Here is a 17595-nt window from a genome sequence, read left to right on the forward strand (position 1 = left end):
TGGCGAGTGCAGGGTTCTTTTTAAATGTAGATTGTTGTACATGGAAAAAGGTAAGAGTCGCAAGAAAATTCATGATGGAATTCAGGGTTTGGAGAGTTCAAATATGACGGGACTATATTTGAAAAATGTTGAAGTTTTTGTGCAAGAATAAACGTAGATTGTTCTTCGTGAAAAAAAAAAAAAAATAAGACACGCCCTGTAAAAAAAGGCCCAACTCATCTATTAGAGCAAAAAATATAAGACCATGCCTTATTCTCAGAATTGTATAAATAAACAAGCCTTCTTGTTCCAACAGAAGCAATTCCTCCGAAATGATCAGAGCAGCCAAAGCCGCAAAGCACATGTGAGTTTAAGTATATTTTTTTAATAATGAGTACCGGTATTTTCCTTGATTCAGAGGAAGTGACAGATTTGCCACAAACAAAAGAAAGCTACATTGAGGTCTGAATGTGTTTAAATATTTGGAACGATCTTTGCATTAAGAGTGAGCAATCAGATTGCCTGAAGAACACATTTATCTAATTAATTGTGCTATGTGCTGCACTGCTTTGGCTGCACTTATCACTTTCTGAAGAACTGCTTGGAACAAGAAGGCAGTGTGACTTGTTTCATACGACTCAGGCTAGGTTCACAGTGGGACGCTACAGTGTGACATTATGGAGGTATTTAACGCAGAAAGGCACACTAAAATATTAATTAAAAACGTATGTGATGTTCACAGTGCACACAGTGTTTAGGTATAATGTGCTGTGTTAGCTCAAAGTAGAGTATGCAGAGCACTGAACATACCATAACATTGCCAAGGTTATTATGTTTGCACGTGCGCCATGTAGTCAGCAGCAGGTGCAGAGTAATTACTAAAATCAGTACCCAACCATTAGTTCATTGTGCGCAGGCGTTGCACATTTATAACATCACTCTCCATATCGCTATGGAGATGTAACACATCCTACTGCAACCTGCATTGTGCAACTTCGCATTGTGGTACAGTTTCGTTGTGCGCCGGTAATGTCAGACCACAACACAATGGCCTCAATTCACTAAGCTTTATCAAACACTTTATCGAAAATTTGATAATTTACCTCATGGGTAAAATCTAATTTTAAATTCACTAAGGTGTTATAGAGTTATTGAACATTTTATCAAAAAAACATTCAATAAATCTATAACACCTTAGTGAATTCAAAATTAGATTTTACTCATGAGGTAAATTATCAAACGTTCGATAAAGTGTTTAATAAAGCTTAGTGAATTGAGGCCACAGTCCCACTGTGAACTTAGCTTTAGAGGATATTACCAGAATCTACTGTAGATTGTCTATATTGCTTGCACGCTGCTATTGCTGATATTCGCTATGCTCATCAATGCTTGATCCACTTACAGTTTTGTATGCTTAGCTGCTTTAAATGAAGAAAGAATAAAGTACTCCTGAGGTGAAAATATGAATGCATCTTTACTTACCTGGGGCTTCTTTTCAGCCCCTAGAAGTCTTTTGGGTCCCTCGCCGCAGGCCCAGTGTTCCCCGTTATCTGCCTATAAGTATCACCAACCCATCAGCATCGCTTGTAAGTTGTAAGAGGAAGAAAGAAGGGGACTCTTAAACTCCACAAGTACACAATCTTAACATTATGAAACTATGTACAGTTTCTTAGCTATAGGTCTCTGATTTTTCCAAGTTATTGCTCCCATTATTGCCTGATGGAGCGGGTAGATCCTGCAAAATGCATTGCATTGTGGAGTGTGTAAATAAATGTCATTGTTGACTATTAATTCAACTGATTCGGTGTCTACTTACTGGAGAGGTAAATCCACCACTACCTGGGGATTTTAATTATTTTATCCTGTTTTTAGTTCCTCTGTCCTAAGTTTGTTGCTTTGCAACTTTCGAGTCCACCCTTGGTGGAGTGGTGCTACCCCTTGTTTCCTATCTACAGAAAGCAACTTCTTAAACGTGAGTTGAGTCAGGTCCTAATACTTCTCACCTACCTATAACAGTGGTTTCCTTTGGAGAAGAAAGGAAACCGAGAGCCCAATATAGTGTAGTATGTATTGGAATGGGGAGAGTAATTAGTAGTAAGTAAGGCGCTGAGGCGCTAGCCGAGTTCTAGACTCTTTGCTGTGTGATACTCATTGTTTATTGCCTGAGGAAGCGGGAATATACCTGCAAAACATGTTGCCTGCAATATTTTGGACGATGTAAATACATTTTTCTTGTTGATTATCAACAGCTTTGTGTCTGTTTGGGATGGTGAGTCCACCACTTCCTCCCTTACATTTTTAACCATTTTAGCATATTTTATCCTTTTGGCGCCTCTGTTCTTTCTACAATAACAGTGGTTTCCTTTGAGCTAACCCACACTTGTGAGTATAACAATTGCTATTGCTTCTCCATACTCTAGTTTACTACATACTGCATTATGTTGGGCTCTCGTTGTCCCCTTCTGTCTTCCTCTTACAAGCGTACCCTGAAAATAAGTCCTAGCATGATTTTTCAGGATTAAGGATGCTCAAAATATACGCCTTATTTACTCCCCAAAAAAGCCCTAGCTACAGATTAAAAAATTATCAATTTTAGTCCATGCAACTATGGTAAACATGTAAAACAAAAAAAACAAAAAAGTAAAAATCAATTGGCAATAGAATTTATCAAGACCTTTTACCAAGAGTAAATATAGATTCATAGATACATGGAAAATGGATTCCCAAGAAATTCAGGATTTGGAGAGTTATGATGATGTTCCAGATTGTGATGATGTGAGTACATTTGAAAAATTGTTGATTTTTTTTTCTGTTAAGAATAAATGTAGATTGTTGTTCATTGAAAAATAATCCCTCTCCTGAAAAGAAGCCCTAGCACATGTTTTGAAGCAAAAATCAATATAAGACCCTGTCAGGGGCAAACCCAGGATTTTCAAGGGAGGGATGAGGGATTCCTGAAAGGTCTCCCTCAGCCACGCACAGTACAGTATAATAACATGGTAGGACATCATGCTGTGCACACATAATGCAATTTCCCGTCTGACAGGATCTGACAATTATTTGCTAAATGTCCCATCAACAACGGGATCGATCAGGAGCAGTTTGGATACAGATAATAATGAGGACAGCTTAGCCGACATTGTTAATCAAGGGGAACGTGAAGTCTTCCCACAGCAGGGCACAGGGCTGTGCTCGTACCTGGCTCTGTGCTCTATTAAGTTCCCCAGAGCTGCTCTATGCTCTGTACATGCTGCATTTCCAGTCAAAGTCAACTGTAGCAGGGAAAGGAAGGGGGCAGTGTTGTCAACTTCAGGATGCCTGCAGATATTCTGGTGTCAACTTGTGCCTGTCCCCAGACACTGCACTGGCCCTGGTGTCTAAAAGGGGATTCTGGGCAGCTACTCCCCCCCCCCCCCCCCCTGCATTTGCCTATGCCTGTCTTTGGGGAAACGCAGCGTGTATTCTTTTTTTTTCTGGGTAAAGTATTATTAGTAGGTCTGCTACAGTGCTGTGAAAAACTATTTGCCCCCTTCCTGATTTCTTATTCTTTTGCATGTTTGTCACACTTAAAGGTTTCTGCTCATCAAAAACCATTAACTATTAGTCAAAGATAACATAATTGAACACAAAGTTCAGTTTTAAATGATAGTTTTTATTATTTAGTGAGGAAAAAAAAACTCAAAACCTACATGGCCCTGTGTGAAAAAGAAATTGCCCCCTGAACCTAATAACTGGTTGGGCCACCCTTAGCAGCAATAACTGCAATCAAGCGTTTGCGATAACTTGCAACGAGTCTTTTACAGCGCTCTGGAGGAATTTTGGCCCACTCATCTTTGCAGAATTGTTGTAATTCAGCTTTATTTGAGGGGTTTCTAGCATGAACTGCCTTTTTAAGGTCATGCCACAACATCTCAATAGGATTCAGGTCAGGGCTTTGACTAGGCCACTCCAAAGTCTTCATTTTGTTTTTCTTCAGCCATTCAGAGGTGGATTTGCTGGTGTCTTTTGAGTCATTGTCCTGCTGCAGCACCCAAGATCGCTTCAGCTTGAGTTGACGAACAGATGGCCGGACATTCTTCTTCAGGATTTTTTGGTAGACAGTAGAATTCATGGTTCCATCTATCACAGCAAGCCTTCCAGGTCCTGAAGCAGAAAAACAACCCCAGACCATCACACTACCACCACCATATTTTACTGTTGGTATGATGTTCTTTTGCTGAAATGCTGTGTTACTTCTACGACAGATTTAACAGGACACGCACCTTCCAAAAAGTTCAACTTTTGTCTCGGCGGTCCACAAGGTATTTTCCCACAAGTCTTGGCAATCATTGAGATGTTTTTTTTTTGCAAAATTGAGACGAGCCTTAATGTTCTTTTTGCTTAAAAGTGGTCTGCGCCTTGGATATCTGCCATGCAGGCCGTTTTTGCCCAGTCTCTTTGGCCCAGTGCACACCAAAACTGCTAGCAGATCGTCAAAACGCTAGCGGTTTTGGGAGCAGAGAGCAGATATTTGGCCGGGTGCACACCAAGCGGATTTTGTATGCGATCCACCAGCCGCATCAGCCAGTGAAAACGCTTGGCTATTGTATTTCAATGTGTGGTGCACACCGGCGGTTTGAGGTTTTTTAACAAACCGCAAACGCGCAGCAGGAGGCGCGTTTGCGGCTTGGCAAAAACCTCAAACCGCCGGTGTGCACCATCCCATTGCAATACATTAGCCAAGCATTTTTCCAGGCGGATGCGGCCGGCGGATCGCTCCAAAAACCGCTCGGTGTGCACTGGGCCTTTCTTATGGTGGAGTTGTGAACACTGACCTTAATTGAGGCAAGTGAGGCCTGCAGTTCTTTAGATGTTGTCCTGGGGTCTTTTGTGGCCTCTCGGATGAGTTTTCTCTGAGCTCTTGGGGTAATTTTGGTCGGCCAGCCACTCCTGGGAAGGTTCATCACTGTTCCATGTTTTTGCCATTTGTGGATAATGGCTCTCACTGTGGTTCGCTGGAGTCCCAAAGCTTTAGAAATGGCTTTATAACCTTTACCAGACTGATAGATCTCAATTACAGTACTTTTGTTCTCATTTGTTCCTGAATTTCTTTGGATCTTGGCATGATGTCTAGCTTTTGAGGTGCTTTTGGTCTACCTCTGTCAGATAGCTCCTATTTAAGTGATTTCTTGATTGAAACAGGTGTGGCAGTAATCAGGCCTGGGGGTGACTACAGAAATTGAACTCAGGTGTGATAAACCACAGTTAAGTTATTTTTTAACAAGGGGGGCAATCACTTTTTCACACATGGCCATGTAGGTTTTGAGTTTTTTTTTCCTCACTAAATAATAAAAACCATAATTTAAAACTGCATTTTGTGTTCAATTATGTTATCTTTGACTAATAGTTAACGGTTTTTGATGAGCAGAAACATTTAACATGCAAAAGAATAAGAAATCAGGAAGGGGGGAAATAGTTTTTCACACCACTGTATATAGTTTTTTCTGATCATTGTATTTGTTCTGTTTGGACCAATTTTTCTATTTAATTATACTAGTGGAGGCTGCCCAAATCCTTTTCTGGCAAGCAGGTATGCCTTAACCACTTTGGTACCAGCAGCCTCTGCCCCCTTAAGCACCAGAGGATGTTGGTACAGTAAAACGCCGCTTCCCGATGAATCGACACAAAATCTGTCGGTCATGCTGCTCTGTCCCCGCCGTCTCTATGACAGCAGAGCGCTGTGTGCCGGTCAGGAGCCACTTTCATTATCCCTTGACCCTGTCAATCAATGTAAGCCAATGGGATAAGCTTACAGTGATGACAGGGCCAGGAGCCAATGAAAACGGCTCCTGACCTGCTCACAGAGCCTGCCGTCGTAGAGTTAATTGCGGCGGGTACAGAGCGGTGAGATCGGTGGGGAGGTGCGGTCAATAGAGTACGTACAGTCAGGGCTGCAGCACCACCTGCTGGACGTAGATTCGTACTGCGTCGGTCCGGGAAAGGTTAAAGTGCTTGAAGTACTTAGACTCTGAAGCGAAAAAAAATATATGATATAATGAATTGGTTGTGTACTATGAATAATTACTAGAAGATTAGCTGCAAAGAAAATATTCTCATATATTTATTTTCAGGTATATAGTGTCTTTCTAACATTGCATCATTCTCTAATATGTGCAGATTACACAACACTCAGCATTCAAAATGATTCTTTCAGAGCAGTCTGTGAACTAATGACCTCTCCTCTGGCAGAGAAAAAGACATTTGTTTACTTACAGTTGAGATAATAAAAGTCAGATAACAGCCCTCTCCACGACTTTGAAAGTCGTAGAGCTTAATAGCTTTTTTGCATAGAGATAACAACTGGAGTTTCTTAACTCTTCCTGTACTGGAAACAATTAGACTGATGTATCTGATCTTAATGCTTTATTTCTTAGCTATACTACACATACAAATCATAATATCATAATTTTTTTTCCGCTTCAGTGTCTCTTTAAACAGACTCTGAAGTCTCACAAAAATGATCTTTTTATATAATAAAAGTGTTTAACATAATAACCCTACCTAATCCGCCGCATCCCCGCCGCTCTAATCTAACTAAATACCCCCAAACTCCCTGGGGGGCAATCCGGGCAGCGCTTCCATGTGAGGCAGGGCTAGGAGTCGCAGCTCTGCCTCACACGCGTCTGTCAGCCCAGATCGCCGCCTCTCCCAGTCTTCCTTCGCTGAGAGGGGCGGGGGAGAGGTGGAGATCTGCCACTGACGCGTGTGAGGCAGAGCTGCAGCTCATAGCCCTGCCTCACACGGAAGTGCTTAGGGCTGCAAAATCCACGACCAAGAAAGTAGTGGATTTCGCACGGGAGAGGGTGGGGGGAGTTAGGGGGGATTTAGATAGTTTACAGCGTCGGGAATGCGGCGGTTTAGGTAGGGCTATTATGTTAAACACTTTTATTAAATAAAAAGATGCTTTTTTTGACACGTCAGTGTCTGATACACCAGCTAATAGGGCCCTTCCCCACTTAAGCGCATCTGGAAAACATAGGTGCTGTCGCAGATGCATGGCACTTGTGTTGTCGCAACGCACCACTGTAAACGGGGCCTTACAGGCCGATATCACTAATATGCGTACATCACCAATGACAGGAGAATTCCAATGAAGTACACATACTACAAATCAAACACTTGGGCTACTTTCAGGCCAAATATGTTGTGTATCCTGGAGGCGCATTACGAATGCGATGTGAAGCATAGAGCACACAGAAGTATATTTCACTGCAACTGTAAAAACTCACATAGGGGTTGATTCACTATAACAAATAGTGTGCCTTATCAGAGTTAACATGCCTTATCAGAGTAGCATAGCGAGCACTACAAACGTATGCCTGCTAATTGGCAATGACGAGAGCTCCACTCGTCCTGCCCTGATCCCCTGCAGGTCCAATCACTTTAAAGGACATTATACCCACACTTTGATTGGCCCAACAGGCTGCCTGTCACTTGACTGGAAACTTGACAGGCAGCCTATTGGGCCAAAGTGCGGGGATAATGTCCTTTAAAGTAATTAGACCCGCAGGGGCTGAGGGCAGGACGAGTGGAGCGCTCGTCATTGCTAATTAGCAGGCATAAGTTTGTAGCGCTCGCTATGCTACTCTGATAAGGCACGCTCTTTGTTATAGTGAATCAACCCCATTGTCCGGTAAATGCACAGCATGCTGCACATTATTCCCATGGAATCCGGCGCCACTACGAGCAGACTTGAACGCACCATTACAACACACTGTTACCGGCTACTGCGTGGCCCTGGTCGACACTCCCATCACCTAGAGCGTCCTGCACAGGGACAGTACGAGAAAACCTCTTTCTGCACGTGCGTAAAACACGCAGGAGGACGTGCATGGCTAGAGCTGTGCAGACGCAGTGGCTGTCAACTTGCAAGTCGGCGATAACGAAACTGAGCTGCGGCGGGTACTGGAGGATGTCTGCAGGGGACTGGCTTTTGATGACTGGAATTGGGCAGCCCTACACAAGGTCAACTGCCATTATATTAGCACCTGTTGTAGTGGGTACCGTGTGCTGACCATATTTACAGATTTACACAGTACACCCCAGTTATGGCCGGCTCACACTGGCACTTAAGTGGTAAACAGGTTCATGAAAACGCATCTAATTTCCATTCTAACAGATCCATTTCTGCTCCGGTACCGTTCAGCTGGTTCAGTTCTGTTTTCACATATCACATTCACATTTTTTATTACTAGTGTGAAAAAGGCCTAATGCTGTCATCCCAATCACACATCAAGCATCAGTACAAAGCTCAGAAAATATTTGCACTTGGAGTTTTTAAGGGTTCATTCACACAAATGTTATGGCACTCATTTACCTGTATAAAAATGTTGTTTTGCTGCCATGAAAACAAGAGCTCTGCTACTATAGGAACAGTGGGGCAGTTCACCTGGGTGTTTTTTACACATTTGTGGGATTTAACACTTGGTGAAAAGGGGAAATGGGTTATTTTCCGTTAGCCGGGCGCATCCACTAGGTGGCCATAAAATTCCACCAGAGTTACATCTTTCCCTACTATCCATGGCGGCCTGGAGGGGGAATAGTAATTAACGCCACCTGGCGGCTATCGGAATAGTACCGGGAAATGAATTACTTCAAAAGGTGTGCAGTGTTTACTAAGTCACCTTTTTCAGTGTGCAGCATTGTGTTTTAGTCCAGCAAATGCATCCCGGTTCCCAATACTGAGCAAAAGCTGGGTGATCGCATGGGAGACTGCAGTGTGACAGGGCAGCAAATCTCTGATGTAAATCACCATTAGAGCTGGGACCCACTAGAGCGTTTTTGGCAGTGTTTTTGGATTGCCATAAATCCCAGGCAATTTATAAAAAACACTTTGCCAATGTAAGTGAATTGAGAGGAACCCACTAAGGTAATCACAATCGCAGGACATGCAGCATTTTTGGAGTGTTTGAACTCCAATGTAAAATATGTAAGCTCTGTCAAATCTCTAATAAGTTGCTACATGTAGCATTTTGTGTGTGATTTTAAAGCGCGGGAAGTATCCACAAGCCCTTGTTTTACCCATAACGCACGACCTTACCAACAGCATGACCTGTACGTCCACACGACTAGAGGACTAAAAAACAAACTCATTTGCATACTGCACACGCAAGCAGAATGATGCACTGCATGATACGCCCGCATTCAAAACAAGTACAAGTTGTTAAAATAACTTGTCCACACGGACAAACTGCACAATATCAGCCCAACAGTCTGTCGTGTTAGTAGATCCGACGGTTGGATCGGGCAAACCGCCAATTAATTGCTCGTCTAGTCGTTTGTGCGCATACACATGCCTGATTATCGTCCACCAGACTAAAGTCAGACGATAATCGTGCAGTTGGTTGGTCCGTGTGTATGGAGTCTCTGCTTTTATACTCCACATGGTGCTAGACAACCAATTAGATGTGTAGGCCACTTTAAAATGGATACTTATCCGTTAGCCGAGCGCATCCGGCAGGTGGCGACAAAACTCCACCAGAGTTACATCTTTCCCTACTATCCATGGCGGTCTGGAGGGCAGGGCCGGGCCGAGGCATAGGCTGGAGAGGCTCCAGCCTCAGGGCGCAGTGAAGGAGGGGGCGCAGAATTCATTCAACTGTCATTCCTAATTGTGTTTGAAGCAGAAAGAAATAAGAAAAGGGCATACATGGCAGTGACTGCAAGCCAGATAACTAGATATTAAGGTGTTGGGGAGGTTGTGAGCCCTGTGGCGCTTCTTAGTCTAATAGCAATCAGTGTGTGACGGCTGGGGTGGCAGGGATGGAAGGGCGCACTTTGGTGTCTCAGCCTTGGGTGCTGGAGGACCTTGTCCCGGCTCTGCGAGGGGGAATAGTAATTGGCGCCACCTGCCAGATGCGCCCGGCTAACGGATAAGTACCTTAAAATGTTCACATTGCCAAACACATATGCAAAAAAAAATGAGTCTAATCAGAATTTAAATCGCTAATTGCAATCACAATTGCTGGCAAAAAAATCGCTACGGTATTTGTGTGGAGGAGCCCCAGCCTACACTGATACCATTCATGCACAGCAAGCACATTTATTTCACATCTATATGCAATCCATTCCAAAGCTGTTTTTTGGTGAAAGCAGCTTCTGTCAAATTCTCAATACTCAATTGCTTATAAGGGGTTAAAATTCAAAAGGATGCTTCAGCAGTGAGGAAGTCGTCTGCAAAATGCAAATAAAGTTCTACCCATGGAGTTTCATGCTACAGAATCTATTGCTGCTTGTGATGATATACCCGCTGTAAATCCAGCAGCTTTTCTGCCACACAGCTCTCATGTCTATGTATGAGAATCCCATCCACAGGATCTCATTGTTCCATGGAAAGTCCACATCTCATTAACAAGTACTGTGATTCCCAGCTGAATGGACACGTTTCCCTCAGGCAGTCCCGCAGATAAAGAAACCTCACTTGTATTTCCAGTACCTGCAGTACAGCTCTTTCCCTTCAGTCCATCTTCAATCAGAAAGCTGTCCTGCGTCCTCCACCTTCAGTCCTTATGTTTACCTGCGCAGCCTTCATCTTTCATGGCTCTTTCCTCTTCTACTTTTTTTGTACTTTTCACCATTGATAAAATGTGTGTCTCTCCACAGAGCCCCTGGTGGCTTCATGAAGTATTGCAAGGAAAGAAATGGCCTCGGGACCCTCTCACTGCAAATGTCAAACTGGTCATCAGGATATTGGGTAACTTGGAAAGTTTATCACGTAAATGTTGATGATGCCAGAATAACTATACAGTCAGAATAAATGATTGGTGTTGAAGAAAAGGGGTAAACAGGAAAATCCCTAGAGTGATGATAAACAGTGTGATATTAGTAGCCAAACTATTTGTAAATCTGTATTAAACTAAAACTCAGTTCACAGCTTAAGGCCTTGTTCACACTAAGAGCGATTTCGCTCTTTTTTAAGAGCTGGCGACTTTAAAAATTGCCTTAAAAGCGCTAGTGAAATGATGCTCAATGTGAGTGTTCTCACATGAGCGATGCGCTTTCTATTGAATCGACAACGCGGCTCCTGCACCATTTTCTGAGCGTTTGTAATTCAATGGAAAGTATAGGTAAATTGCAAAGCGCTTAAAAAGAACACTAGTTGCGATTTCCAGAGCACTTTTATGAATAAATAGATTGTATTTATCCATTTTCGGGTCAAAGAGTTCACTTCCTGACTGACATCAGGAAGTATAAAAAAATCATCGCTCCACAACTCGCTTAGAAAAGCGCTTTTCTAAGCGCAAGGCACAGGGAAAATCGCTTTTAAAAGCACTAACCAAATCGCTCAGCGCTTGGGATTGCACTAGCGATTTCTAATGTGAACAAGGCCTTAAGTGAGAAGTATAAGGAGGCTGCCATATTTATTTCCTTTTAAACAATACCAGTTGCCTGGCTGTCCGCACAACCAACTGTCGCCCTTTCAAGCAGCTAACTCCTCTTTATCAAGTGATAGCATGTCAAACACCTTTGCAATTAAATCTTTATATATTCCATTCCACCCCTCAGATAACCAATCACCTATAGAGAGGCCCTGATGGAGAACTACAGGCAAGTACACCCACCTTGTACACCCAGGGCCGCGCCTGGGCGGGTGCTGCGGGTGCATTGCACCCAGGCGCCTCTCTCTGACAGGCACCAGCGGGTCCTCCGTCCGGCAGAAGGCAAGGAAGGACGGGCAGAAGTCCTCTTTTTTGGCAGTGGCGGCACCACGCTGGGGCTTACCCAGGCTTCAGCCCCAGCTGGCGACTTCTCAGCCCCCCCCCCCCCCCGCCACGGCCACCGCAAGTTCCTTCAGGAGGAGGACTGTCTGGACACGGGAGGAGGGCCTGGCGCTGACTGTCACCACCAGCTATCAGTCACCGCCCCGGCCCGGGACATATACATGATGCTGGTACACTCACTGGCAGCCACGCAAATCGGCCTGCGTATAAAAAAGTCCGGCGTCACGTGACACTTACAGCGTGCTTCCCTCGCCTGGCCCGCACAGGCAGCTTCAGCAAGTTGCCGCCGAAGAGGCGAAGAAAAGAGATTGCATGTCTGCAGCAGTCCAGTACTCACACCCACCCAGCCCAGGCACCTACGGTCAGCACAGGAAATGTCCGAGCGGCGTCGGACTGGAGCCGAGCCAGCCAGAGCTGAGGCAGCAGCAGCAGGAGGAACTCGTTACTCTGAGCGAGGAAGGAAGGCTCATTCAAGGGAGCTCAAGGTGGGTGTCCTCCTGTCCTGTGTCCAGCCAGCCAACTGCCAATTTTTTTTTGCACAGGCCGGAGCTCAGCTGCCCTGGGGGGCCCCAGCCCACCACACCAGCCAGGCTTGAGGTCTTCCCACCCACCACCAGCCAGGCCTGAGGTGCCCCCAGCCCACCACCAGCCAGGCCTCAAGCCTTCCCACCACCAGCCAGTCCTGAGGTGCCCCAGCCCATCACCACCAGCCAGGCAGGAGGTGCCCCAGCCCACCACCACCAGCCAGGCCTGAGGCCTTCCCACCACCAGCCAGGCCTAAGCTGCCCTGAGGTGCCCCAGCCCACCACCACCAGCAGCCAGGCCTGAGCTGTCCTGAGGTGCTCCAGCCCACCACCACCAGCAGCCAGGCCTGAGCTGTCCTGAGGTGCTCCAGCCCACCACCACCAGCCAGGCCTGAGGCCTTCCCACCACCAGCCAGGCCTGAGCTTCCCTGAGGTTCTCCAGCCCACCACGACCAGCCAGGCCTGAGGCCTTCCCACCACCAGCCAGGCCTGAGGTGCCCCAGCCCACCACCACCAGCCAGGCCTGAGCTGCCCTGAGGTGCCCCAGCCCACCACCACCAGCCAGGCCTGAGGCCTTCCCTCCACCAGCTAGGCCTGAGCTGCCCTGGCGCCCCCAGCCCACCACCACCAGCCAGGCCTGCGGTGCCCCAGCCCTCCACCACCACTAGCCAGGCCTGAGCTGCCCTGAGGTGCTCCAGCCCACCACCACCAGCCAGGCCTGAGCTGCCCTGGGGCCCCCAGCCCACCACCACCAGCCAGGCCTGCGGTGCCCCAGCCCTCCACCACCACTAGCCAGGCCTGAGCTGCCCTGAGGTGCTCCAGCCCACCACCACCAGCCAGGCCTGAGCTGCCCTGGGGCCCCCAGCCCACCACCACCAGCCAGGCCTGAGGCCTCCAGCCCACCACCAGCCAGGCCTGAGGTGCCCTGGGGCCCCCAGCCCACCATCACTAGCCTGACTACATATACTGGGGACAGCTATACGCCTGGCTACATATACTGGGGACACTGGCTGGCTGTCTGTCATTATGTGCATTAACTGGTGAAACGCTGTCTCTCATTACATGCATTTACTGGGGAAATGCTGTCTGTCATTATGTGCATTAACTGGTGAAAAGCTGTCTCTTATGTGCATTTACTAGGAAAACGCTGTCTGTCATTACGTGCATTAACTGGTGAAAAGCTGTCTCTTATGTGCATTTAATGGGGAAACCCTGTCTGTCATTACGTGCATTTACTGGTGAAAAGCTGTCTCTAATGTGCATTTACTGGTGAAACGCTGTCTGTCATTACGTGCATTTACTGGTGAAAAGCTGTCTGTCATTATGTGCATTTACTGGTGAAAAGCTGTCTGTCATTACGTACGTTAACTGGTGAAAAGCTGTCTCTTATGTGCATTTACTGGTGAAAAGCTGTCTCTTATGTGCATTTACTGGTGAAAGGCTGTCTGTCATTATGTGCATTTACCTCGTATTTTTTTGCTGACAATCTGGTTGCATTGTGTGGGGAAACCTGCCAATATGGGTGTGGTTATGTGGTTGGGAGCGATTAATTTAACCACTCCCATAGGCGCCAGAGAAAATCTTGCGCCAGAGAAAATCTTGCACCCAGGTGCCAGGCACCCCAGGCTCACCCCTGTGTACACCAGTACCATAAACAGCCTTGATGGGGAACCCTGTCACTGCCTATAGAACTAAAAACCACCGCCTCCATGTATTAAAACATAGCTGAATCATCTGTTGTGAGCAGACCTGGCTGCAGCGTGGACATAGCTCCTTCCATTGAGTGTGTCCTCTACCTGCTGCTTGCAGCAAGAGCTCTAAATACGATTAAGAGCTGTAGTTACATCCTGTATTGTGGCTGGATGTCCGGGCTGATGTTGTTCACATTGTGCAAGTGAATAAGTCTACACAGTGGCGTAGCTAAGGAGCTGTGGGCCCCGATGCATGTTTTGCATTGGGGCCCCCCAAGCACTCTATACATAACAATTGATACAGTGCACCAAAACTTGCCAATAAGAACTACAGTGTCAGAGGTGAAAGAAGGGGATGGGGAGCAGTTTGTTAATGATTACCACTATTCAAAGTATCTATAGAAGTGAGTATTATAAGCACAGTACCAGGGGCGTAGCAATAGCCATAGCAGCCATAGCAGCTGCTATGGGGCCCTGGAGCATAGGGGGCCCAGGTGGTGCTTAATGTAGTCACCATTAACTTTCTTGAGTTCCTCCAACCTCAAACTTTGTCTCAGTGCCCATGGACTATGTGCAGTGTTGATCGAAGGAGAATGTAAATTGCCATATTTGCTTACAGTGGCTTGCAAAAGTATTCGGCCCCCTTGAAGTTTTCCACATTTTGTCACATTACTGCCACAAACATGAATCAATTTTATTGAAATTCCACGTGAAAGACCAATACAAAGTGGTATACACGTGAGAAGTGGAACAAAAATCATACATGATTCCAAACATTTCTTACAAATAAATAACTGCAAAGTGGGGTGTGTGTAATTATTCAGCCCCCCTGAGTCAATACTTTGTAGAACCACCTTTTGCTGCAATTACAGCTGCCAGTCTTTTAGGGTACTCTCTACCAGCTTTGCACATCTAAAGACTGAAATCCTTGCCCATTCTTCTTTGCAAAACAACTCCAGCTCAGTCAGATTAGATGGACAGTGTTTGTGAACAGCAGTTTTCAGATCTTGCCACAGATTCTCGATTGGATTTAGAAGTGGACTTTGACTGGGCCATTCTAACACATGGATATGTTTTGTTTTAAACCATGCCATTGTTGCCGTGGCTTTATGTTTAGGGTCGTTGTCCTGCTGGAAGGTGAATCTCCGCCCCAGTCTCAAGTCTTTTGCAGACTCCAAGAGGTTTTCTTCCAAGATTGCCCTGTATTTGGCTCCATCCATCTTCCCATCAACTCTGACCAGCTTCCCTGTACCTGCTGAAGAGAAGTACCCCAGAGCATGATACTGCCACCACCATATTTGACAGTTACAGACTAACCAGCAAGCTCATGGTGAACCAGAACTCATTGGAGTGTGTAAGGGACTACAATGGTCCTAAAAGCCCCCTTAATAAAATACTAAGAAAAACAAAAGTTTGCTTTCTTAAAACAGAAAGAATTTGCGATAATTCAGGTTGGAGTGAGCTTGAGATGTCTCCCAGTGCAACACTGCTGAATATATGCAAATTAACCATTGTTACCTTTAGAAGCTAAACACACCTCCAGAACCGCTGGAATGAAAATTTGACAGTGGGGATGGTGTGTTCAGAGTGATGTGCAGTGTTAGTTTTCCGCCATACATAGCGTTTTGCATTTTGGCCAAAAAGTTCCGTTTTGGTCTCATCTGACCAAAGCACCTTCTTCCACATGTTTGCTGTGTCCCCCACATGGCTTGTGGTAAACTGCAAACAGGACTTCTTATGCTTTTCTGTTAACAATGGCTTTCTTCTTGCCACTCTTCCATAAAGGCCAATTTTGAGCAGTGCACAACTAATAGTTGTCCTATGGACAGATTCCCCCACCTGAGCTGTAGATCTCTGTAGTTCGTCCAGAGTCACCATGGGCCTCTTGGCTGCATTTCTGATCAGTGCTCTCCTTGTTTGGCCTTTGAGTTTAGGTGGACAGCCTTGTCTTGGTAGATTTACAGTTGTGCCATACTCCTTTCGTTTCTGAATAATCGTTTGAACAGTGCTCCGTGGGATGTTCAAGGCTTTGGAAATCTTTTTGTAGCCTAATCCTGCTTTAAATTTCTCTTTTACAAATATCTTTATTAAAGATAGCATAATAAAATACAACTTTTGCTTATGGAAAATTGACATTAAAGAACAGAGCTCATGCCTGCTTTAAATTTCTCAATAACTTTATCCCTCACCTGTCTGGTGTGTTCTTTGGACTTCATGGTGTTGTTGCTCCCAATATTCTCTAAGACAACCTCTGAGGCCGTCACAGAGCAGCTGTATTTGTACTGACATTAGATTACACACAGGTGCACTCTATTTAGTCATTAGCACTCATCAGGCAATGTCTATGGGCAACTGACTGCAATCAGACCAAAGGGGGCTGAATCATTACGCACACCCCACTTTGCAGTTATTGATTTGTAAAAAATGTTTGGAATCATGTATGATTTCCGTTCCACTTCTAACGTGTACATCACTTTGTATTGGTCTTTCATGTGGAATTCCAATACAATTGATTCATGTTTGTGGCAGTAATGTGACAAAATGTGGAAAACCTCAAGGGGGCCGAATACGTTTGCAAGCCACTGTATATGCATAAGGTAGGGGCAGGTGGCATTGCTTAAGAGTGCCTCCATCTGAGGGCCCCAATAAAGTTTTGCTATGGGGTACCATGACCTCTAGCTACGCCACTGCACAGTACCAACAGAGAGCTAATACTGTGGTTGAGGGAGGACCCCTCTGGGCCAAGAGCCCCAATGCGGTCGCAACCTCTACACCCCCTATTGCTTTGCCCCTGAGTCTGCAGTTCTATCTTATGCTGGTCATCTCTACAAAAGGATTTTGTGGCTTCATTTACCTAATCATTCTCCATACATCCTGCCCCAATATGTGAAATGTAAGAGTCAATAAAATGTGCATGTATTTGTAATATTTCATTCTGCAGGATTCAGGGTTTTTTCTCTATAAAGGAGGGGAGAGGCTATGCCAACTCTGTTTTTTAAAGACTCACTCCAGTTGCTGACTAGTGTTGGATTCCGACTCATTATGTGGCAGGGCACCACATTTATTTCTGCTGGATTTGTGTGTACCTAAATGCGCGAATCACCGTGTATAAAGCTTCTTGTGCTGCAATACATACACCGTTGGGGAAATAAGAGAAATTAAGCAGTGTTTCCAAAACTTTAATAATTCAAAGAAAACAGATCCCCTGTTCACACTTACAAATAAAATGGTGATAATGTTTTGACTAAAGAATGTTCAGACATTATGTTTAGTGAAATAACCCCAATTTGCAATCACAGCTTTCATATGTTTTGGCATGTCTTCCACTAGTTTTTCACATTGCTGTTGGGTAACTTCATACCACTCTTTCTACAAGAAATCAAAAGCTCTGTTTTATTTGATGGTTTGTGACCATCCATCTTCCTCCAAAGGGTTTCAACGGGGTTCAAATCGTGAGTCGGCCAAAGCAGACTCTTGATTTGGTGATCCTCCAAGCAGACCTTCATTCCCCTGTGTGGCATTGTCCTGCTGGAAATATCAGTTCTCTGAGTTAGGGAACATAGTCTTAGCATAAGAAAGCAAATGTCTGGTTCCAGCTTTGCTGAAGCACCCTTATGCCGGGAATACACGGGTCGATCCGCC

General features: G+C 45.3%; 1 protein-coding gene across 1 annotated transcript in view; it reads right to left on the reverse strand.

The window, feature by feature from the left end:
* GDPD2 (glycerophosphodiester phosphodiesterase domain containing 2) overlaps positions 1-10553 on the reverse strand; it is a 161512-nt gene extending 150959 nt beyond the window's left edge. Inside the window, exon 1 of the mRNA XM_068247629.1 lies at positions 10454-10553. The gene's annotated coding sequence lies outside the window, so the exon portion shown is untranslated. The remainder of the gene's footprint in view (positions 1-10453) is intronic.
* Between the last annotated feature and the right edge of the window lie 7042 nt (positions 10554-17595).

The sequence above is a fragment of the Hyperolius riggenbachi genome, chromosome 8 (assembly GCF_040937935.1).
Source record: "Hyperolius riggenbachi isolate aHypRig1 chromosome 8, aHypRig1.pri, whole genome shotgun sequence".
NCBI lineage: Eukaryota > Metazoa > Chordata > Amphibia > Anura > Hyperoliidae > Hyperolius > Hyperolius riggenbachi.